The following is a 26,139-nucleotide window of genomic DNA, read 5'->3' on the forward strand; positions in this document are numbered from 1 at the left end:
GAGTTAAATCTTGAAAGGGGAGTGGGAGGTGAACAAAAAATTTACATTATTTGACATGCATATGAGAAATGCTATAGAGTGAGATGGAAAGACACAGGTGAAACAACCAATCTAGACTGAAGAGGAAGCCAGGAAAGGGACTCCAGAAGTAGGGAAAGGGGGCAGAATGTCACATGCAAAATAAATGTCACATGCAAAAATATAGTACAATATGAGATGCAATATAGTATAGTGATTGTATTAGTTTCCTATTGCTGATGTAACAAATTACCACAAACCTAGTGGTTTAAAACAACATAAATATATTATGTGACAGTTCTGGAAGTCAGAAGTCCAAAATGGGTCTCACTGGGCTGAAATCAAAGGGTTGGCAAGACTGCATTCATCCAAGAGGCTTTAGGGGAAAATCCATTTCCTTGCTTTATCCAGCTTAAAAAAATTTTTTTTAAAATGTTTGTTTATTTTTGAGAGACAGAGAGTGAGCAGGGGAGGGGCAGAGGGAGACACAGATCTGAAGCAGGCTCCAGTCTCTGAGCTGTCAGCACAGAGCCTGACGTGGGGCTCGAACCCACTAACTGTGAGATCATGACCTGAGCCAAGGTTGGACACTTAACTGATTGCACCACTCAGGTGCCCTGCTTTGTCCAGCTTTTAGAGTTCACCTGTATTCCTTGGCTTGTGGCCCATTCCTCCATCTTCATCATTACTAATGGCTAAATCTCCACTGTATCAATATGGCACTGAATCACTTTTCTCTCTTTCATTTATAAGGACCCTTGTGGTTGATCAGGACCATCTGGATAATCCAGGATAATCTCCCCATCTCAAGGTCAACTGATTAATAAATTTAATTTCCACCGCAACCTTAATTTCTCCTTGCCATTGTTAACAGAACATAGTCACAGGTTCCAGAGATTAGGATGGGGACATCTCTGGAGAGCTATAATTCTGACTAACACAGTGACTGAGGTGCACATGCTAGAGTCACACTGCCCGGGTTCATGTTTATCATCTTTATTAATAGTTGTGTGACCTTGAGGAAGTTATGTAACTTCTCTGTACCTCAGCCTCATTATCTGTAAAATGGGATAATAATAACAGTAACTACTTCATTTTCTAGTAGTGAGGAATAAATGGGTTAACATATGTGTAGGGAAAGGGAACAAAACTCTCTTCATGAGACTTCGGCCTTTGATTAAATTTTTAACTATGTTTCCTTGAAAACCTGATAAAGGTATAATGTCAACTACGTTCCTAAGCAATGTTATAGTTAAAAATGACATCTGATTAGGGCCACCTCGGTGTCTCAGTCAGTTAAGCAGCCACTTCTTGATCTCAGCTCAGGTCTTGATTTCAGGGTGGGGAGTTCAAACCCTGAGTTGGGCTCTGCCCTGGGTATGAAGCCTACTTTAAAAAAAAAAAAAAAAAGACACCTGATTGGTAATGATAGGAAGTGTAAATATGTAGTTTTAAGTCAAAACCCAGGGCTACTATGCCTATGTAATTGCCTTAAGAGATACTGGTTCCTGTGGGATATGAGCCTGTTAAGTCAGGGCAACTCTTAGACCTGTCTAATGTGGATCTCATTTCTTTATACATGATTATCACCTAAGAGAATGGGGGCAAAGAATAGCTCCTGAACAGTTGTGTAGACAGGTCTATGAACTTCTATAAAGTTCTCACTGAAGAACAATGCCTGATGCTATCTTGCTAAAGAAGTTTTGGTTCCTGTCCTGTATACTTGGTTATTTTTTTTATTGTGTTAAAATATACATAACATTAAACCATCACAGCCATTTTTAAGTGTGCAGTTCAGCGGTATTAAATACACTTGTACAATTGTGCAGACATCACCACCATCCATCCCCAAAACTCATTTCATATTGTAAAACTGAAATTTTATACCTATTAAACAGTAACTCCCCATTCTTCCCTCCTCTAGCTCCTGGCAACCACCATTCTACTTTCTGTTTCTATGATTTTAACTACTCTACGTACCTCATATAAGTAGAATCATACAGCATTTGTCTTTTTGTCATTGGTTTACTTCATTTAGCATAATATCCTTAAAGTTCATCCATGTTGTAGCATATTACAGAATTTCCTTCCTTTTAAAGGCTGAATAATATTCCATTGTATATATGCACCACATCTTGCTTATCCATTCATCTATCAGTGGACACTTGGGTTACTTCTGTATCTTAGTTTTGTGAGTAATGCTGCTATGAACACGGATGTACAATCTCTTTGAGACTTTTTCAGTTCATTATGGCATATACCCAGAAGTGGAATTGCTGGGTCCTATGGTAATTTCTATTTTAATTTTTTGAGGAAACCCCATACTGTTTTCCACAGTGGCTGTCCCATTTTACATTTCTACAAACAGTGCACGGGCTTCCAATTTCTCCACATCCTTGTCAACACCTGTCGTTTTCTCTCTCTTTTTCTTATGGTAGCCATTCTAATTAGTATGACATGGTATCTCATTATAGTTTTGATATGCATTTCTGTAATTATTAGTGAGGTTGAATATCTTTTTCATGTACTTATTGGCCATTTGCTTATCTTTTTTGGAAGAAATGTCTATTCAAGTCCTTAGCCCATTTTTGAATCAAGGTGTTTGGTCTTTTATAGTTGACATGCAGGAGTCTTTTATATAGTTTTCATATTAATCTTACTAGATTTATGATTTGCAAATATTTTGTCATTCTATGGGTTAACTTCTTACTCTGTAGATAGTGTCCTATGATGAGTGAAAATTTTTGCTTTTCATGAAATCCAATTTCTTTTGTTACCTCTGCCTTCAGCATCATACCCAAGAAATCTTTGTCAAATCCAATGTCATTAAGATTTGTCCCATGCTTTCTTCTAATAGATTTATTGTTTTAGGTCTTACATTTAGGTTCTTGAAACTTTTGAGGTAATTTTTATATATGGTGTTAAGTAAGGGTCTAACTTCATTCTTTTACATGGGGATATCCAGTTTTCCCAGCACCAACTGTTGAAAAGACTGTCCTTTCGCCCATTGAATGGTCTTGGTACCTTTGCCCAAAATCATTTAAATAAATAAATAAATAAATAAATAAATAAATAAATAAGCAAATAAATAAGTATATGAGGGCTTATTTCTGGGTTCTCTATTCTACTCCACTGTTCTACATGTCTGTCTTTATACCAACAGTACACAGTTTTGATTACTGTAGTTTTGTAGTAAAATTTAAAATGTCCTATATAGTTTTAAACAGACTGATGTCAAGTGTGGCCTATTATATAGTCCTGTGAGTCTAAATGTTTAACTGAACCTAAGAAGACACCTGCTGGGTAGAGCAAAGTGTGAAGCTCTTAGAAAGGTGCTGTTACACGGTATGTGTATATTAACTGCTAACTATTACTGTTACATATAAATTGCAAAAAAGAAGGGCTGAAATAATCCTAACATTTACTGAAAAAATATTGGTATTAATAGTAATATCACCAGTACTTCCACCACCAGTACTACTATAATGGAGGCCTGTAAACAGCACTTCAAGCAGTCCTGTATGGATGAAGGGTACAGTGTAAAGAAGAGAATGGTAGAGACGTGCCTGAAGAGGCAGGGAGGGTTGAGACAAAGACAAACAGACAAAGAGTTTTAATTCTCTTCTGAAAACAAGGAAGAACCATTAAAAGATTATTTTAAATAAGGCAATATCATGATCAGATCTCTATTGTAGAAACATCATCCTTATAAAAATGAGGAAAATGGATTGAAAGAGAGAGGCTGGAACAGAAGCAGAGAGATTAGTTAGGAAGTTGTTACAGTTATTTATAGGAAATAAAAGATGGTGAAAACTAGGATAGTTTCAAATAATTTCAAAGATTACTTTTTGTTGGTAATACCTACCTCCCCACCCCATCTCTAAAATCTTCGAGGCTGCAGATCTACATTTCCAATTACTTCCTGGACATCTCTTATGGAAGTCACTTAAACTCAACATGTTCTAAACTGAATTCATCATTCTTCCCCTAGAAAGTATGCTCCTCCTGATTTCCCAGATCCTATTATGGAAAACATCTTGGTCAAACCAAAAGAAAGCCAGAGTAGTCATACTTATATCAGACAAACTAGATTTTAAACCAAAGACTATAACAAGAGATGAAGAAGGGCACTATATCATAATTAAGGTGTCTATCCATCAAGAAGTTGTAACAACTGTAAATATTTATGCCACCAAATAGGAGTTCCCAAATATATAAATCAATTAATAAAAAACATAAAGAAATGCAATGATAATAATATAATAATAGTAGGGGACTTTAACACCACACTTGTAGCAATGAACAGATCATCTAAGCAGAAAACCAACAAGTAAATAATGGTTTTGAATGACAAACTGGACCAGATAGACATAACATATATATCCAGAACATTTCATCCTAAAGCAGCAGAGTACACACTCTTTTCAAGTGTACATGGAACATTCTCCAGAATAGATCACATAGTGGGTCACAATCAGCCTTCAATAAGTACAAAAAGATTGAGATCATCCCATACATATTTTCTTTCTTTTTTTTAATATGACATTTATTGTCAAATTGATTTCCATACGACACCCAGTGCTCATCCCAACAGGTGCCCTCCTCAATGCCCATCACCCACTTTCCCCTTCCCCCCACCCCCCATCAACCCTCAGTTTGTTCTCAGTATTTAAGAGTGTCTTATGGTTTGCCTCCTTCCTTCTCTGTAACTCTTTCCCCCCTTCCCCTCTCCCCTGGTCTTCTGTTGAGTTTCTTAGGATCCACATATGAGTGAAAACATATGGTATCTGTCTTTCTCTGCCTGACTTATTTCACATAGCATAACACTCTCCAGTTCCATCCATGTTGCTACAAATGGCCAGATTTCATTCTTTCTCATTGCCAAGTAGTATTCCATTGTATGTATAAACCACATCTTCTTTTTTTTTTTTTTTTTTTTGAACTTTTTTTTTTTTTTTCTGAAATTTATTGACAAATTGGTTTCCATACAACACCCAGTGCTCATCCCAAAAGGTGCCCTCCTCAATACCCATCACCCACCCTCTCCTCCCTCCCACCCCCCATCAACCCTCAGTTTGTTCTCAGTTTTTAACAGTCTCTTATGCTTTGGCTCTCTCCCATTCTAACCTCTTTTTTTTTTTTTCCTTCCCCTCCCCCATGGGTTCCTGTTCAGTTTCTCAGGATCCACATAAGAGTGAGACCATATGGTATCTGTCTTTCTCTGTATGGCTTATTTCACTTAGCATCACACTCTCCAGTTCCATCCACGTTGCTACAAAAGGCCATATTTCATTTTTTCTCATTGCCATGTAATATTCCATTGTGTATATAAACCACAATTTCTTTATCCATTCATCAGTTGATGGACATTTAGGCTCTTTCCATAATTTGGCTATTGTTGAGAGTGCTGCTATGAACATTGGGGTACAAGTGGCCCTATGCATCAGTGCTCCTGTATCCCTTGGATAAATTCCTAGCAGTGCTATTGCTGGGTCATAGGGTAGGTCTATTTTTAATTTTCTGAGGAACCTCCACACTGCTTTCCAGAGCGGCTGCACCAATTTGCATTCCCACCAACAGTGCAAGAGGGTTCCCGTTTCTCCACATCCTCTCCAGCATCTATAGTCTCCTGATTTGTTCATTTTGGCCACTCTGACTGGCGTGAGGTGATACCTGAGTGTGGTTTTGATTTGTATTTCCCTGATAAGGAGCGACGCTGAACATCTTTTCATGTGCCTGTTGGCCATCCGGATGTCTTCTTTAGAGAAGTGTCTATTCATGTTTTCTGCCCATTTCTTCACTGGGTTATTTGTTTTTCGGGTGTGGAGTTTGGTGAGCTCTTTATAGATTTTGGATACTAGCCCTTTGTCCGATATGTCATTTGCGAATATCTTTTCCCATTCTGTTGGTTGCCTTTTAGTTTTGTTGGTTGTTTCCTTTGCTGTGCAGAAGCTTTTTATCTTCATAAGGTCCCAGTAATTCACTTTTGCTTTGAATTCCCTTGCCTTTGGGGATGTGTCAAGTAAGAGATTGCTACGGCTGAGGTCAGAGAGGTCTTTTCCTGCTTTCTCCTCTAAGGTTTTGATGGTTTCCTGTCTCACATTTAGGTCCTTTATCCATTTTGAGTTTATTTTTGTGAATGGTGTGAGAAAGTGGTCTAGTTTCATTCTTCTGCATGTTGCTGTCCAGTTCTCCCAGCACCATTTGTTAAAGAGGCTGTCTTTTTTCCATTGGATGTTCTTTCCTGCTTTGTCAAAGATGAGTTGGCCATACGTTTGTGGGTCTAGTTCTGGGGTTTCTATTCTATTCCATTGGTCTATGTGTCTGTTTTGGTGCCAATACCATGCTGTCTTGATGATGACAGCTTTGTAGTAGAGGCTAAAGTCTGGGATTGTGATGCCTCCTGCTTTGGTCTTCTTCTTCAAAATTCCTTTGGCTATTCGGGGCCTTTTGTGGTTCCATATGAATTTTAGGATTGCTTGTTCTAGTTTCGAGAAGAATGCTGGTGCAATTTTGATTGGGATTGCATTGAATGTGTAGATAGCTTTGGGTAGTATTGACATTTTGACAATATTTATTTTTCCAATCCATGAGCAGGGAATGTCTTTCCATTTCTTTAAATCTTCTTCAATTTCCTTCATAAGCTTTCTATAGTTTTCAGCATACAGATCCTTTACATCTTTGGTTAGATTTATTCCTAGGTATTTTATGCTTCTTGGTGCAATTGTGAATGGGATCAGTTTCTTTATTTGTCTTTCTCTTGCTTCATTGTTAGTGTATAAGAATGCAACTGATTTCTGTACATTGATTTTGTATCCTGCAACTTTGCTGAATTCCTGTATCAGTTCTAGCAGACTTTTGGTGGAGTCTATCGGATTTTCCATGTATAATATCATGTCATCTGCAAAAAGCGAAAGCTTGACTTCATCTTTGCCAATTTTGATGCCTTTGATTTCCTTTTGTTGTCTGATTGCTGATGCTAGAACTTCCAGCACTATGTTAAACAGCAGCGGTGAGAGTGGGCATCCTTGTCGTGTTCCTGATCTCAGGGAAAAAGCTTTCAGTTTTTCCCCGTTGAGGATGATGTTAGCTGTGGGCTTTTCATAAATGGCTTTTATGATCTTTAAGTATGTTCCTTCTATCCCGCACATCTTCTTTATCCATGTGTCAGTTGATGAACATTTAGGCTCTTTCCATAATTTGGCTATTGTTGAAAGTGCTGCTATAAACATTGGGGTACAAGTGCTCCTATACATCAGCACTCCTGTATCCCTTGGGTAAATTCCTAGCAGTGCTATTGCTGGGTCATAGGGTAGGTCTATTTTTAATTTTTTGAGGAACCTCCACACTGTTTTCCAGAGCAGCTAGCTGCACCAGTTTGCATTCCCACCAACAGTGCAAGAGGGTTCCCGTTTCTCCATATCCTCTCCAGCACCTATAGTTTCCTGATTTGTTCATTTTAGCCACTCTAACTGGCGTGAGGTGGTATCTCAGTGTAGTTTTGGTTTGTATTTCCCTGATGAGGAGTGATGTTGAGCATCTTTTCATGTGCCTGTTTACCATCTGGATGTCTTCTTTAGAAAAGTGTCTATTCATGTCTTCTGCCCATTTCTTCACTGGATTATTTATTTTTCGGGTGTGGAGTTTGGGGAGTTCTCCATAGATTCTGGATACTAGCCCTTTATCCGATATGTCATTTGCAAATATCTTTTCCCATTCCATCGGTTGCCTTTTAGTTTTGGTGATTGTTTCCTTTGCAGTGCAGAAGATTTTTATCTTCATGAGGTCCCAATAGTTCATTTTTGCTTTTAATTCCCTTGCCTTTGGAGATGTGCCAAGTAAGAAATTGCTGCAGCTGAGCTCAGAGAGGTTTTTTCCTGCTTTCTCCTCTAGGGTTTGATGGTTTCCTGTCTCACATTCAGGTCCTTTATCCATTTTGAGTTTATTTTTGTGAATGGTGTAAGAAAGTGGTCTAGTTTCATTCTTCTGCATATTGCCATCCAGTTCTCTGTACCATTTGTTAAAGAGACTGTCTTTTTTCCATTGGATATTCTTTCCTGCTTTGTCAAAGATGAGTTGGCCATACTTTTGTGGGTCTAATTCTGGAGTCTCTATTTTATTCCACTGGTCTACGTGTCTGTTTTTGTGCCAGTACCATGCTGTCTTGATGATTACAGCTTTGTAGTAGAGGCTAAAGTCTGGGATTGTGATGCCTCCCACTTTGGTTTTCTTCTTCAATATTACTGTGGCTATTCAGGGTCTTTTGTAGTTCTATATAAATTTTAGGATTGCTTGTTCTGGCTTCGAGAAAAATGCTGGTGTAATTTGATTGGGACTGCATTAAATGTGTAGATTGCTTTGGGTAGTATTGACATTTTAACAATATTTATTCTTCCAATCTATGAGCATAAAATGTTTTTCCATTTCTTTGTATCTTCTTCAATTTCCTTCATAAGCTTTCTATAGTTTTCAACATACATATCTTTTACATCTTTGGTTAGGTTTATTCCTAGGTATTTTATGCTTCTTGGTGCAATTGTGAATGGGATCAGTTTCTTTATTTGTCTTTCTGTTGTTTCATTATTAGTGTATAAGAATGCAACTTATTTCTGTACATTGATTTTGTATCCTGTGACTTTGCTGAACTCATGTATCAGTTCTAGCAGACTTTTGGTGGAGTCTATCAGATTTTCCATGTATAATATCATGTCATCTGCAAAAAGTGAAAGCTTGACTGCATCATTGCCAATTTTGATGCCTTTGATTTCCTTTTGTTGTCTGATTGCTGATGTTAGCACTTCCAACACTACGTGAAACAACAGCGGTGAGAGTGGACATCCCTGTCGTGTTACTGATCTCAGGGAGAAAGCTCTCAGTTTTTCCCCATTGAAGATGATATTAGCTATGGGCTTTTTATAAATGCCTTTTATGATATTTAAGTATGTTTCTTCTATCCCAACTTTCTCGAGAGTTTTTATTAAGAAAGGATTCTGAATTTTGTCAAATGCTTTTTCTGCATCAATTGACAGGATCATATGGTTCTTATCTTTTTTTATTATTATTAATGTGATGCAAATCACATTGATTGATTTGCAAATGTTGAACCAGCCCTGCAGCCCAAGAATAAGTCCCACTTGATCACGGTGTATAATTCTTTTTATATGCTGTTGAATTCGATTTGCAAGTATCTTATTGAGAATTTTTGCATCCATATTCATCAGGGATATTGGCCTGTAGTTCTCTTTTTTTACTGGGTCTTTCTGGGTCTGGTTTGGGAATCAAAGTAATACTGGCTTCATAGAATGAGTCTGGAAGTTTTCCTTCCCTTTCTATTTTTTGGAACAGCTTCAGAAGGATAGGTATTATCTCTGCTTTAAATGTCTGGTAGAATTCCCCTGGGAAGCCATCTGGTCCTGGACTCTTATTTGTTGGGAGATTTTTGATAACTGATTCAATTTTTTTGCTGGTTATGGGTCTGTTCAAGTTTTCTATTTCTTCCTGTTTGAGTTTGGGAAGTGTGTGGGTGTTTAGGAATTTGTCCATTTCTTCCAGGTTGTCCACTTCATTGGCATATAATTTTTCATAGTATTCCCTGATAGTTGCTTGTATTTCTGAGGGATTGGTCGTAATAATTCCATTTTCATTCATGATTTTATTTATTTGGTCATCTCCCTTTTCTTTTTGAGAAGCCTAGCTAGAGGTTTATCAATTTTGTTTATTTTTCAAAAAACCATCTCCTGGTTTCATTGATCTGCTCTACAGTTTTTTTTTAGATTCTATATTGTTTATTTCTGCTGTGATCTTTATTATTTCTCTTCTTCTGCTGGGTTTGGGGTGTCTTTGCTGCTCTGCTTTTATTTCCTTTAGGTGTGCTGTGAGATTTTGTATTTGGGATTTTTCTTGTTTCTTGAAATAGGCCTGGATTGCAATGTATTTTCCTCTCAGGACTGCCTTTGCTGCATCCCAAAGCATTTTGATTGTTGTATTTTCATTTTCATTTGTTTCCACATTTTTAAAAATTTCTTCTCTAGTTGCCCAGTTGACCCATTCATTCTTTAGTAGGATGTTCTTTCACCCCCTCCATGCTTTTGGAGGTTTTCCAGACTTTTTCCTGTGGTTGATTTCAAGTTTCATAGCATTGTGGTCTGAAAGTGTGTATGGTATGATCTCAATTCTTTTATTTTTTTATTAAAAAAATTTGTTTAATGTTTATTTATATTTGTGAGAGAGACAGGGCACGAGTGGGGGAGGAGCAGAGAGAGAGGGGGACACAGAATCCAAAACAGGCTCCAGGCTCTGAGCTGTCAGCACAGAGCCCGACATGGGGCTCGAACTCACAAACTGTGAGATCATGACCTGAGCTGAAGCCGGACACTCAACCAACTGAGCCACCCAGGCGCCTCTGACCTCAATTTTTTATACTTATTAAGGGCTGTTTTGTGACCCAGTATGTGATCTATTTTGGAGAATGTTCCATGTGCACTCAAGAAGAAAGTATATTTTGTTGCTTTGGGAGGTAGAGTTCTAAATATATCTGTTAAGTCCATGTGATCCAATATATCATTCAGGGCCCTTGGTTCTTTATTTATCTCTGTCTAGATGTTCTATCCATTACTCTAAGTGGAGTATTAAAGTCTCCTGCAATTACCACATTCTTATCAATAAGGTTGCTTATGTTTGTGAGTAATTGTTTTATATATTTGGGGGTTCCTGAATTCGGTGCATAGACATTTATATTTGTTAGCTCTTCCTAATGGATAGACCCTGTAATTATTATATAATTCCCTTCTTCATCTCTTGTTACAGCCTTTAATTTAAAGTCTAGTTTGTCTGATATAAGTATGGTTACTCCAGCTTTCTTTTGACTTCCAGTAGCATGATAGGAAGTTCTCCATCCCCTCATTTTCAACCTGAAGGTGTCCTCAGGTCTAAAATGAGTCTCTTGTAGACAGCAAATAGATGGGTCTTGTTTTTTTATCCATTCTGATACCCTATGTCTTTTGTTTGGAGCATTTAGTCCATTTACATTCAGTGTTATTACTGAAAGATATGGGTTTAGAGGCATTGTGGTATCTGTAGGTTTCATACTTGTAGTAGTGTCTCTGGTACTTTGTCTCACAGGATCCCCCTTAGGATCTCTTGTACAGCTGGTTTAGTGGTGATGAATTATTTCAGTTTTTGTTTGTTTGGGAAAACCTTTATCTCTCCTTCTGTTCTGAATGACAGACTTGCTGGGTAAAAGATTCTTGGCTGCATATTTTTTCTGTTCATCACATTGAAGATTTCCTGCCATTCCTTTCTGGTCTGCCAAGTTTCAGTAGATAGGTCTGCTACTGCCCTTATGTGTGTACCTTTGTATGTTAAGGCCCGTTTTTCCCTAGCTGCTTTCAGAATTCTCTCTTTATCCTTGTATTTTGCCAGTTTCACTATGATATGTCGTGTAGAAGATTGATTCAAGTTACATCAGAAGGGAGCTCTCTGTGCCTTTTGGATTTAAATGCCTATTTCCTTTCCCAAATATGGGAAGTTCTCAGCTATAATTTGTTTAAGTACACCTTCAGCCCCTTTCTCTCTCTCCTCTTCTTCTGGAATTCCTATGATACAGATATTGTTCCATTTGATTGCATCACTTAGTTCTCTAACTCTCCTCTTGTACTCCTGGATTTTTTTATTTCCCTTTTTCTCAGCTTCCTCTTTTTCCATAATTATATCTTCTAATTTACCTATTCTCTCCTTTGCCTCTTCAATCCATGCTGTGGCCACCTCCATTTTATTTTGCACCCCATTTATAGCATTTTTTAATTCATCATGACTTTTTTCTTAGTCCCTTGATCTCTGTAGCAATAGATTCCCTGCTGTCCTCTATGCTTTTTTCAAGCCCAGCGATTAATTTTACGACTATTCCTCTAAATTCTTGTTCTGTTATATTGCTTAAATCGGTTTTAATCAATTCGTTAGCTGTCACTACTTCCTGGAATTTCTTTTGAGGAGAATTCTTCCATTTCATCATTTTGGCTAGTTTTCTGTCCCTTATGCATTTTAAAAGCTTGCTGTGTGCTCTGCACCCGCGAGCACTGCTATATTAAAGGAGAGTCATACGCTGTCCAGGGCCTGGCCCTTCAGGAGATGTTTTTTTGGAGATTGTTACTTGCTCTCTGTTGTTGTGACTTTGGTTATTTTATTACCCTACTCGTAGTAATATTTTGGACCCTCCACCAGGTGTGCTTTGATTTGTTCCTTGGAGTAGCCCTATTTTTTTTTTCCAGTTTTCCCATTTTCTTCCTAGTAGATTCAGTCTCTTTTCCTCCCAGGCCTGGTGTTCAAAGTCCTTTGGCTTCTATACTTCTTTGTTTGAGAGACACAGGAAGTATGGATTCCCCCTACTTCTCCACCATGTTGGCCCCTCCTCCCCCCATGCATATTTTCAGACCACAATGCTATGAAACTTGAAGTCAATCACAAGAAAAAATTTGGAAAGACCACAAATACACAGAGGTTAAAGAACATCCTACTAAAGAATGAATATGTTAACCAGAAAATAAAGAAGAAATTAAAATACATGGAAGCAAATAAAAATGAAAACATGACAGTCCAAAATCTTTGGGATGCAGCAAAGGCGGCCCTAAAAGGGAAGTATATTGCAACATAGGCCTACTTCAAGAAGCAAGAAAAGTCTCAAATACACAACTTAATCTTACATCTAAAGGAGCTAGAAAAGGAGCAGCAAATAAAGCCCGAAGGCAGCAGAAGGGAAATAATACAGATTAGAGAAAAAAATAAATGATATAGAAACAACAACAAAAAAGTAGAGCAAATCAACAAAACTAAGAGCTTGTTCTTTAAAAGAATTAATAAAATTGATAACGCCCTAGCCAGACTTACCAAAAAGAAAAGAGAAAGGACCCAAATAAATAAAATCATTAATTAAAGAGGAGAGATCACAAACCAATGCCACAGAAATACAAACAAATATAAGAGAATATTATGAAAAATTATATGCCAACAAATGGGGAAATCTGGAAGAAATCGATAAATTCCTAGAAACATGCAAACTACCAAAACTGAAACAGGAAGAAATACAAAATTTGAACAGATCCATAAACAGCAAAGAAATTGAATTGGTAATTAAAAATCTCGCAACAAACAAAAGTCCAGGGCCGGATGATTCCCAGGGGAATTCTACCAAAAATTTATTTATTTAAAAAGTTTTTTTAAATATTTGTCTATTTTTGAGAGAGAAACAGAGAGCATGAATGGGGTAGGGGCAGAGACAGAGGGAGACACAGAATCCGAAGTAGGCTCCAGGCTCTGAGCTGTCAGCATAGAGCCTGACGCAAGCGCCCTGACCCTACCAGACATTTAAGAAGAGTTAATACCTAGTCTTCTCAAACTGTTCATAAAAATGCAAATGGAAGGAAACTTCCAAACTCATTCTATGAGGCCAGCATTACCTTGATTCCAAAACCAGACAAAGACCCTGCTAGAAAGGAGAATTACAAGCCAATATCCCTGATGAACAGGGATGCAAAAACTCTCAACAAGATACTAGCACATTGAATCCAACAGTACATTAGAAGAAGTACTCACCATGATCAGTGGGATTTATTCCTGGGCTGCAGGGCTGGTTCAATATTTGCAAATCAATCAACATGTTACATGACATTAGTAAAAGAAAGGATAAGAACCATATAATCTTCTCAATTGATGCAGAAAGAGCATTTGACAAAACACAGCATCCATTCTTGATAAAAACCCTCAACAAAGTGGGTATATATGGAATATACTTCAACATTATAAAGGGTATATATGAAAGACCCACAGCTAATATCATCCTCAACAGGGAAAAATTGAAGAGTTTTTCCTCTATGGTCAGGAACAAGACAGGAATATCAACTCTCAGCATTGTTACTTAACATAGTATGGAAGTCTTAGCCTCAGCAATCAGATAACAAAGAGAAATAAAAGAATTGGCAAGGAAGAAGTCAAACTTTCACTGTTTGCAGACAAATGAAATTCTCTATAGAAAACCTGAAAGACTCCACCAAAAAATTGCTAGAACTAATACATGAATTCAGCAAAGTCACAGAATATAAAATCAATGTATAGAAATCTGTTGTATTTCTATATGCCAATAATAAAGCAACAGAAAAAGAAATCAAGGAATCAATCTCATTTACAATTGCACCAAAACCAGTAAGTTACCTAGGAATAAACCTAACCAAAGAGGTAAAAGATCTGTATTCTGAAAACTCTAGAGGACTTATGGAAAAAATTGAAGAGGATACAAAGAAATTAAAAGACATTCCATGCTCATGGATTGGAAGAACAAACACTGTTAAAATGTCTATATTACCCTAAGCAATGTATACATTTAATGCAATCCCTATCAAAATACCACCAGCATTTTTCACAGAGCTAGAACAAACAATCCTAAAATTTGTATGAAATCACAAAATACCCTAAATAGCCAAAGCAATTCTGAAAAAGAAAAGCAAAGTGGGAGGCATCACAATTTCGGACTTCAAACTATACTACAAAGCTGTAGTCATCAAGACAGTGTGGTACTAGCATAAAAATAAACACATAGATCAATGGAACAGCACAGAAAACCTAGAAATGGACCCACAACTATATGATCAACTAATCTTCGACACAGTAGAAAGAATATCCAGTGGAAAAAGTCTCTTCAACAAATGGTGTTGGGAAAACGGGCCAGCAACATGCAGAAGAATGAAACTGGACCACTTTCTTATGCTATACACAAAAATAAATTCAAAACTGATGAAAGCTTTAAGTTTATTTATTTTGAGAGAGAGAGCGCATGCACAAGCAGGGTAAGGGCAGAAAGAAGGAGAGACAAAATCCCAAGCAGGCTCCACTCCACCAGCACAGAGACCAACATGGGGCTCAAACTCACGAACTGTGAGATCATGGCCTGAGCTGAGATCAAGAGTTGGATGCTCAACCGACTGAGTCACCCAGGCACCCCAAAAGTTTTTTTTTCCTGTTCTCTCTCTTCTTGCTGCTCGTTGTGCCAGCTGTGCACTTCCCTGTGCCCCTCCTCGCCATGTCTCGCAAAATTGAAGAAATCAAGGACTTTCTATTCATGTCCAGGCAAAAGGATGCAAATCCATCAAGATCAAGAAAAATAAGGCTAATGTGAAGTTTAAAGTTCAATGAAGCAGACACTGTTGTAACTTGGTCATTACAAAGAGAAGGCAGAGAAACTGAAACAGTCCCTACCCCCAGGTTTGGCAGGGAAGGAGCTGAAATGAATGTGGCCCATCGATTTGAACTGTATTAAAAATTTTTAAATAAAAAAAATGGATGAAAGATCTAAAGGTGAGACAAGAAACCTTCAAAATCCTAGAGAAGAACACAGGCAGCAACCTCTTTGACTTCAGCCAGTGCAACTTACTAGACATATTGCCAGAGGCAAGGGAAACAAAAGCAAACATGAACTACTGGGACTTCAACAAGATAAAAAGCTTCTGCACAGTGAAGCAAACAATCAACAAAACTAAAAGGCAGCCTATGGAATGGCAGAAGATACTTGCAAATGACATAGCTAATAAAGGGTTAGCATCCAAAATCTATAAACAACTTATCAAGCTCAAATAATCCAGTTAAGAAATGGGCAGAAGACATATATGGACACTATTCTAAGGAAGACATCCAGATGGCTAACAGGCATGTGAAAAGATGCTCAACATCATTCATCATCAGGGAAATACAAACCAAAACCATGATGAGATACCACCTCACACCTGTCAGAATGGCTAAAACTAACAACACAGGAAACAACAGATGTTGGCGAGGATGTGGAGAAAGAGGAGCCCTCTTGCATTATTGGTAGGAATGCAAACTGGTGTAGCCACTCTGGAAAACAGTATGGAGGTTCCTCAAAAAGCAAAACATAGAACTACCCTATGATCCAGCAATTGCACTACTCGGTATTTACCTAAAGGATACAAAAATACAGATTTGGGGGGGGGGCACAAACACCCCTGTGTTTATAGCATCAGTATCAACAATAGCCAAACTACGGGAAGAGCCCAAATGTCCATCAATGATGAATGCATAAAGAGGAGGTGGTATACATATACAATGGAATATTACTCAACCATCAAAAAGAATGAAGTCTTGCTGTTTGTAATGACGTGGATGGACCTAGAGTGTATCATGCTAAGTCAGTCAGTCAGAGAAAGACAGATACCATATGATTTCACTCATAGATGGGATTTAAGAAACAAAACAGATGAACATAGGGGAAATGGGATAAAGAGAGAGAGAGGGAAGCAAACCATAAGAGACTCCTAACAGAAAACAAACTGAGGGTTGATGGAGGGAGGTGGGTGGGGGATAGGCTAAATGGGTCATGGGTATTATGGAGGCACTTGTGATGAACACTGGGTATTCTATGCAAGTGATGAATCACTAAATTCTACACTTGACACCAATATTAAACTATATGTTAACTAACTAAAATTTAATTAAAAGTTTGAAACAACAGGAAAAAAAAAAAAGGAAAATATCCTGGCCATTCGATGTTGAACACTGGTCTTATATTCTTTGCCTCCCATATACAAAATTTATAAGCTTTCCAAAAATGGTTCTATAATCCATCTATTCATTCACTTAGCTAAGCAAGCAAACAATCAAATAACATTTTTTGAACAATGTGCTAATATCAAGCAGTGAAGATATATAAATGAGGCACAGTCTTTGCCTGTTTTATAATCTAAAGAGAGAGAGAGGCATGAAGACAAATAGTTATGATACATGGTGGGCAAAACAAAACAAAACAAACAAACAAACAAAAAAACCCCAAAACCCTCCTATGATAGAATTGAGTAAAAATTACAGAAAAATAGCAAAGAGAATGGCAAAAATACCATTTGCATGCTATGTCCTTTTTCATTCTCACCACTCTTCTTTAGTTCAGACTCTCATTTCTGCTTATCTAGATTACTATCTCCAATGGTCTATAAGCTAGCCACTCAGGCAGCTACTTAGAAGTAGCTGTCAGTATAATGAAGAGTACAGTCCACTTTAAATCAAAATTTGTAAGTCTGCATCCTGCCACTCACTAGTTGGGTTATCTTAGGCAAGTCCTAATCAGAAAGATAGTCTTTCCATCCCACCATCCTTATCTTTAATTATTAATCTGTTTACTTCTAGTCTATTTACTGGGTTACAATGAAGTTTAAATAGAGTGAAAGTGTAACATGAAGTACATCTGGTTAAAAATAAGCTGCAATAGAATAACATCCTAGAAGAAGCAGAACTCCAGACACCAAAATCTCAAATGCAAGAATCACAGGCTTCAGTCCATTCTAGGTATCTACTTATATTAATACCTAGAGGAACAGTTTAAATAAAGATTTTATGAAGACAACTTAAAACTAGTTAAGTAAATTCTTCAATACAGAAAATTAAATGTCCAGATGAAATCTCTTTTTTTTTAGAATAACATGGTAAAATTTGATCTGTAATCATAATAAAAACTACCAGCAAATAGAAAAACAAGGAGACCTCTTTAAACCTATAAAGGTTATCTATAAAAACTTAAGCAAACATCAAACTAAATGTTGAAACTTTGTTGTTGTTTTTGTTTGTTATTTTTAAAGATAACCGAACAAGAAAGGGATGTTACTGTCACCTTTTTATTTGACTTCCTACTGGAGGTCCAAATGAGTACAAAAAGACAAGGAAAAGAAAATAAGGATTAGAAAGGAACAAAACCCCACCATAATGCAAATTATTTGTAGAGGATTTGATTATGGAATTAGAAAATTCTAAAGAATCTATAGGTAAATTATTAACATCAGTGAATTTAGCAAGCCTACTGAATAACAATGTACAAAAAAAAGCTGTATTTTAATAGGCCAGCAGTTAGAAAATACAATTTAAAAATGGTACCATTTACAATAGCATAAAATTTTAAATACTTAGAAATAATGTAACTAAAGATATATATGAGCCTGCCAGAAAAACTATAAAAACATTATTGAGAAAGCAATAACCATTAAAAAGCTGATAAATTAGACTGCATCAAGTTTTCTGTTCTTCAAAAGACACTCAGAAAATGAGTAGACAAGTGAAAAACAAGGAGAAAATATCTGACAAATATATCTGCTTAAAGGATTTGTATTCAGGATATATAAAGAACTTCTATAACACAATAAAAAACTCAACCCATTTTTTTTCAAATGGGCAAAAAAATTGAACATACTTCACAAAGGAAGATATACAAGTGATTAATGAACACTGGAAAAGTGTTCAACATCTTTAGTCATTGCAGAAATGTAAATTAAAACTGTAGTGAGATAACACGACATATGCACTAAAATGGCTAAACTGAAAAGAATAACACCACCAAATGTTGGCCAGGAAGTGGAGCAATCAACTCTCATATACTGCTAGTGAGAACTGCCATAAATAAACTAATGAATTCCAAAATTACATAATCATTTATATACATGTGCACTTCGACACAACAATTCTACCCATAGGTATTTAGCTGAGAGACATGAAAAAAAAATGCCCACACAAAGTCTTATATAAGAGTATTTATAGTGGGGTACCTGAGTGGCTCAGTAGGTTAAGTGTCTGACTTCAGCTAAGGTCATGATCTCGTGGTTTGTGCACTGGAGCCCCACATCAGGCTCTGTGTGGACAGCTCAGAGCCTGGAGCCTGCTTCGGGTTCTGTGTCTCCCTCTCTCTGCCCTTCCCCCACTCACGCTCTGTCTGTCTGTCTCTCTCAAAAACAAATAGACACTTTAAAATTTTATAAAAAGAATATTTATAGCAGTTGCAGTTGCAATAGCAAAAAAAAAATGGAAAAACTCAAATACTATTCAAAGAAGAGTGGGCAAATTGTGGTATATTTACACAATCAAACACTACTTAAGCATTAAAAAGAAATGAACTACTGATACACATAATAATACACTGAATCTTATAACCATAATGCCCAACACAAACATTTATATATACTATATAATCTCATTTATATGATGTTCTAGAACAGGAAAATTAATCTAAGGTGGAAAATATTAAGAGTGGTTACTTGTTAGCAAGTGGGGGGATTCCCACAAGAAGCCACCTGAGATAAAATTTTGGAGACATGAAAATGTTCTATATCATGTAACTGTGGATTACACTACAATATTACAGTATTATAGCATTTAACAATCTAGATGAATGTCATAAATGTAATGCTGAGTAAAATAAGCCATATAAAAAGTGTACTTATTGCATGATTACGTTTAAATAAAGTTAAAAAACATGCAACTTTAAATTGCAGTATTTAGAGATACATGCTTAAGAGGAACAATAAAGAAAAGCAAGGAATTGATTACCATTAAATCAGGGCAGTGGTTATATTTGTAAGGAGGGCGGACACAGTGATTGGGATGCATCATGAATAAGTGTTAAAGGGTACTGGCAATATTCTATTTCCTGCTCTGGAAATGGTTAAATGAGTGGTTTGTGTTGTAATAAAACATTGAGTTATACAAAATAAAACCATGATAAAATAGCATGTTCTAACTGAAAAGAAGACAGCAGCTAATTTTCCAGATTTCCCTATTATAATTTCATTTTCAATTTGTAAAACTGCAAAATATTATTAATAAGAAGATAAGTGCATGTATATAAATGTATAATAAATAATATATTCATAAATTATATTAGAAACCCAGTGAAAGTTAACCCTAAAAATGGCATGAAGACCATCTTGAAGACAGGAAGAAAAGGTAGTGTAGGACTCTTCACTGAAAGTGGCATTTGACTTAAACTACTTCAACAAGAAAGGGAATGTCTTGGCTCATTTAACCTGGAAGTTCAAGTGGGTGACTCCAACTTCAGGCATGGCTAGATGCAGTGATTCAAATAATGTCATGGAAAATCTGTCTTGGCTTTGGTTTCATGATAGGCAAAGATGAGTCATTCCTACCAACATAAAAACAATGTAATTTTTCCCATCTTTAAAAACAAAAGCTCCACTTTTCCTGCCCCACTATTTCATTTCTTTGTTCCCTTTAGAGCAAGACTAGAGTTGTTCATAGTTTCTAATTCTTTTCCTTCCAGTCTTTCTGAACCCATTCCAAACAGATGCACCTACCTTTCCAGTGAAAATGATTTCAGGGGTGCACAGGAGTGTCAGTCAGTTGAGAGCCCGACTCTTGATTTTGGCTCAGGTCATACATGATCCCAGGATCGTGGGTTCAAACCCCAAGTTGGGCTCTGCACTCAATGTGGAGCCCGCTTAAGATTCTCTTTCTTTCTCTCTCTCTCTCCCACTGCCCTTCTCCCCTGCTTTTTCTCTCTCTAAAATTAAATTCATTCATTCATTCATAAATTTAAAAAAAGTTTTCCAAAAAAAAAAGGACTTCATCCAAGTCACCAATGACCTCCATATTGCTAAATTCAATCAGTATTTCTCAGTCCTTAGTTTACCTTTGACACAATTAACAACTCCCCCATCTTTGATTATTTTCTTCATTGGATTCCAGGACAACACACTGTCTTGGTTTTCCTTTTATCTTATTGGATTCCCCCATTTTTAGTTTTCTTTGCTGGTTCCTCCTCCTTCTCTCTCCAATTCTCAAAGTCAGAATGCCCTAGGGCTCTCAGTCCTTGACCTTTTTTCTCTAATTATACTTACTCCCTTGGTTATTTCAATTAGTGCCTTTGCTTTAAATACTATCTGTATGCCAATGACTCACAAATTTTTATCTCAGATAAGGATCTCTCTTCCAAAATCCATATTCATACATCCAACTCCCTACTTAGAGGTCTCCATAAAACCCTTGGAGGTCTTGATAAGCATCTCAAACTTAACAAGTCCAAAACCTAATTCACCTATACCCTTCCCCATCTCGATGCCAAACTTCACTCCTCCAATTGCTCAGACCCAAAAGCTTGGAGTTATCCTTGATTCCACATCCTATATCCAATCCATCAGGAAATTATACTTGTTCCACTTATAAAATAGTTCCAAAACAATTTCTCAACATTTCCACTATTTCAACTCTGGTCCAAGCCTGGATTATTTCACTAGCCTCCTAACAGGAGCAGGTACCTGCTCTACCTTTCTACTCCTTCTTCAAATTTATTCTCCACATAGCATTCAGAATGATCTTTTAAAAGTCTATCAGATCCGGGGCGCCTGGGTGGCTCGGTCATGATCTCACAGTCCGTGAGTTCGAGCCCCGCGTCAGGCTCTGTGCTGACAGCTCAGAGCCTGGAGCCTGTTTCAGATTCTGTGTCTCCCTCTCTCTCTGCCCCTCCCCTGTTCATGCTCTGTCTTTCTCTGTCTCAAAAATAAATAAACGTTTGGGGCGCCTGGGTGGCGCAGTCGGTTAAGCGTCCGACTTCAGCCAGGTCACGATCTCGCGGTCTGTGAGTTCGAGCCCCGCGTCAGGCTCTGGGCTGATGGCTGGGAGCCTGGAGCTTGTTTCCGATTCTGTGTCTCCCTCTCTCTCTGCCCCTCCCCCGTTCATGCTCTGTCTCTCTCTGTCCCAAAAATAAATAAATGTTGAGAAAAAAAAAATTAAAATAAATAAATAAATAAATAAACGTTAAAAAAAAAAAAGTCTATCAGATCCTGACACTCCTCTACTCAGATACTTCCAGTGGTTTCCCATTTCATTCGAAGCTGAGAGTCTTACAATGGTCTACATAGGCTTACATCTCTGACTTCTTTTTCTTATTACTCTGCCCCTTACAGTCCTTGCTGCTCTTCAAACATACTAGGCACAGCCATACCACAAAGCCTCTGGTCTAGCTGTTCCTTCCAAATATCTGCTTGATACACCCCTCCCTTCTTTCAGTAAGTCTCCTCAGATGTTACCTTCTCAGTGAGGTCTGCCCAGATCATCCCATTAAATACTTAAACTGTCCTATCTCCCTGCCACCATTCCTGTACTCTGAATTTCTTCAAACGCTATTCTCCCATTCCCTTTTTCTTTTTAGATTTTTTAAAATGTTTATTTATTTGAGAGAGAGAGAGAGAGAGAGAGAGAGAGAGAGAGAGAGAGACAGAGCATGAGCGGGGGAGGGGCAGAGAGAGAGGGAGACACGGAATCCGAAGCAGGCTCCAGGCTCTGAGCTGTCAGCACAGAGCCCGACACAGGGCTCGAACTCACAGACTGAGAGATCATGACCCGAGCCGAAGTCGGATGCTCAACCAACTGAGCCACCCAGGCGCCCCTCCCATTCCCTTTTTCTACAGCACTGCTTTCTGACACACTATTGTAATGTACTTGCTTACTATGTTTATCATTGCTTTCCTCTGCTACAATGTAAGCCACCACAAGGGCAGGGATCTTTGATTTATTCATTAATAGATCTCCTGTGCCTAGAATGCTTGGCATTCAGTTAATACTTGTTAAATGTTAAATTATTGCTATTGGTTATTTTAGGCTCATGCAACCCTTATGACTAATACCACCAGCCAAAAAGCACAAGCATTTGATTGAATCCTGAATCAATCATCGTAGTGAAGAGGTGGTGTATTCAATCAGCCAGGCCTCTCATGTACCTTCATGTGGAGTTAAGAAGAGAAGGGGTTAACTCTATCTGAACGACATGAAATTATTTCCTCACAAGAACAAAGGACAGCATTACCAAAAGAGATAAGGGGAAGTATACTGGACAGGCAAAACAGCACAACTGGGGGTAAATGTAGAGTAGTAAGTAGTTAAGGGTGGTTAACAGACAGACTCTGGAATCAGGAAGCATGAATTATATTCCAGCCATGCCTCTTGCTAGCTCTGAGGCCCCAAGCAAATTATTTATGCTTTTGTTGCCTCAGTTTCTTCACCTGTAAAACAAGGATAAAACTAGTAACTAACTCATAGAGTTGTAATAAGTATTAAATTGGTTTTAATGCATATAAAAACACTTAGAGAAGGGCCTGGCATATAGTAAGCATTATAGAAATGTTAGCTATTGTTGTTGTTGCTACTGTTATTATTACTATTAATTGAGGTGAAGTATTCCTCATCACAGCAATTTTATCGTAACACTTAAGGTCTGGTGAGACAAAACAATAAAGAACTGCAGGGTGGCTTGCTTAATTCATCATCTTAGGATGGTTTGCTTAATCATCTACACATTCACTAAATGCTTATGCTGTGCCTGGCATTTGGCCAGTCCAGCCTTTAAGGAGGGCACAGTCTACTATGGGGAGACATTTAACAAATAAAAGCAATCAAGATTTATAGGTGCTATTTTAGTTCCGTTCTTCCTAGAATCTCTCATCTTTCTATTCTAAGACCCAATTTAGATACTAAGCCCTTAAAAGTCAGAGATTTCTTCTGCTCTATACTTAAAATTTTTAGAAAATTTTAAGTAGGCTCTATACCCAATGTGGGGTTCAAATTCATGACTCCAAGATCAAGAATCGCATGCTACCGACTAGGCCAGCCAGGCACCCCAAGCATTCTCTAAATGATTCTCTAAAGATTTTTAAAAATCTTAATTCTAGGTCTAGCAGAAGCTCTTGACCCCAAGTCTTAATGTCATAGTACAATGAATTATTTCCAGTTCTAAGGCAGCAGAAGACTAGTTGGCCTATTCAGTGTTTGGCTTATGATCAACTGTTACACAGATTTTTTATTTACTTCAAATTGTCTTCTACATAACCTATGGAACTTTCCATGATCACCTCTGGGATACAAGGAGATGACTGGGAATCTTGAAATTGTAAGAAGACCTCATAATATTTCACTCAGACACTCACAGATCACTGTATCATCATTTGAAATGTTAGACTAAATGAATGAAGTAGTTGGTTGTCTTTTATCTGATTACCTTTAAAGATAAAAAGTTCCCCATCATTGGAGATATTAAAGAAAATATGACCACCTATTTTATTCATTTTAATCATTATTTTCATGCAAGATCCCATGGAAAGTGTTAAAAATCTAGTGATGAATAAGGTATAGTCCCTAACATTAGCCAATGAGACCTGTGTGATTTCTGAACCACAGAACTGCAAGATAATAAATTTGTATTGTTCTAAGTTTGTGGTATTAAGTTTGTGGTGATTTGTTACAGCCATTAAGCCATTAAAGTTTACAGTAATCTGTTACAGCAACAACAGAAAACTAATACAAATATCAAAAGATGTTAATCAGCAAGCAGCACAGGGGAAAAGTATGATGCTAGGCAAGGTAGGAGTCCCAAATTAAAGAAAGGTTTTTGGGAAACAGATTCTTTTCTTTTTCCAAGTTTTTATTCAAATTATAGTTTTCAACATATATGGTAAAATTGGTTTCAGTTGTAGAATTTGGTGATTCATCACTTACATACAACAACCAGTGCTCATCATAACAAATGCCCTCCTTAATACCCGACACCCACTGAGTCTATCCCCCACCCACCTCCCTCCATCAACCCTCAGTTTGTTCTCTATAGCTAAGAGTCTCTTATGGTTTGCTTCCCTCTCTCTCTCTTTTTTTCTTTCCCCTATGTTCATTTGGTTTTTTTCTTAAGTTCCACCTATGAATGAAATCATATGGATTTTGTCTTTCTATGACTGATTTATTTCACTTAGCATGATACACTCTAGTTCCATCCACGTCATTACAAACAGCAAGACTTCATTCTTTTTGATGGTTGAGTAATATTCCATTGTATATGTATACTACTCCTCTTTATGCATTCATCATTGATGGACATTTGGGCTCTTTCCATAGTTTGGCTATTGTTGATAATGATCCTATGAACATGGGATGTATATGCCCCTTTGAATCTATATTTTTGTATCCTTTGGGTTAATACCTAGTAGTGCAATTGCTGGGTCATAGGGTAGTTCTTTTGTCAGGAACCCCCATACTGTTTTCCAGAGTGGCTACACCAGTTTGCATTCCCACCAAGAGGGTTCTTGCAAGAGGGTTCTCCTCCTTGCAAGAGGGTTCTCCTTTCTCCACATCCTCACCAAGATCTGTTGTTTCCTGTGTTGTTAGTTTTAGCCATTCTGACAGGTGTGAGGTGGTATCTCATCATGGTTTCGATTTGTATTGCCTTGATAATGAATGATGCTGAACATCTTTTCATGTGTCTGTTGGTCATCTGGATGGCTTGGTTGGAAAAATGTCTGTGTATATCTTCTGCCCAGTTCTTAAATGGATTATTTGTGTTTTGGGTTTTGAGTTTGATTAAGTTCTTTATAGATTTGGATGCTAACTCTTTATTAGCTATGTCATTTGCAAATATCTTTTCCCATTCTGTAACCTGCCTTTTAGTTTTGTTGATTGCTTGCTTTGCTGTGCAGAAGTTTCTTATCTTGATGAAGTCCCAATAGTTCATGTTTGCTTTTGTTTCCCTTACTTTGGTGATGTGTCTAGTAAGAAGGGGCCCTGGGCAAAGTCAAAGAGGTTGCTGCTCGTGTTCTTCTCTAGGATTTTGAAGGTTTCTTGTCTTACATTTAGGTCCTTCAAGAAACAGATTCTTTCAAGGTGGCCAAAATGAACAAATCAGGAGACTATAGATGCTGGAGAGGATGTGGAGAAACAGGAACCCTCTTGCACTGTTGGTGGGAATGCAAATTGCTGCAGCCACTCTGGAAAACAGTGTGGAGGTTCCTCAGAAAATTAAAAATAGACCTACCCTATAACCCAGCAATAGCACTGCTAGGAATTTACCCAAGGGATACAGGAGTACTGATGCATAGGGCCACTTGTACCCCAATGTTTATAGCAGCACTCTCAACAATAGCCAAATTATGGAAAGAGCCTAAATGTCCATCAACTGATGAATGGATAAAGAAATTGTGGTTTATATACACAATGGAGTACTACGTGGCAATGAGAAAGAATGAAATATGGCCCTTTGTAGCAACGTGGATGGAACTGGAGAGTGTGATGCTAAGTGAAATAAGCCATACAGAGAAAGACAGATACCATGTATGTTCACTCTTACGTGGATCCTGAGAAACTTAACAGAAACCCATGGGGGAGGGGAAGGAGAAGAAAAAAAAAAGAGGTTAGAGTGGGAGAGAGCCAAAGCATAAAAGACTGTTAAAAACTGAGAACAAACTGAGGGTTGATGGGGGGGGGGGTGGGAAGGAGGGGAGGGTGGGTGATGGGTATTGAGGAGGGCACCTT

The 26,139-nt window shown here is 37.6% G+C and overlaps 1 protein-coding gene and 1 pseudogene across 1 annotated transcript in view; one reads left to right on the top strand and one right to left on the bottom strand.

Moving 5' to 3' along the window:
• The window catches only part of ZSWIM5 (zinc finger SWIM-type containing 5), a 256,853-nt gene that overhangs the window by 98,780 nt on the left and 131,934 nt on the right, over window positions 1–26,139 (bottom strand). The window lies entirely within an intron of this gene.
• LOC122480420 lies at window positions 15,021–15,498 on the top strand (annotated as a pseudogene).

The sequence above is a fragment of the Prionailurus bengalensis genome, chromosome C1, assembly GCF_016509475.1.
Source record: "Prionailurus bengalensis isolate Pbe53 chromosome C1, Fcat_Pben_1.1_paternal_pri, whole genome shotgun sequence".
In the NCBI taxonomy this organism is placed as follows: Eukaryota; Metazoa; Chordata; class Mammalia; order Carnivora; family Felidae; genus Prionailurus; species Prionailurus bengalensis.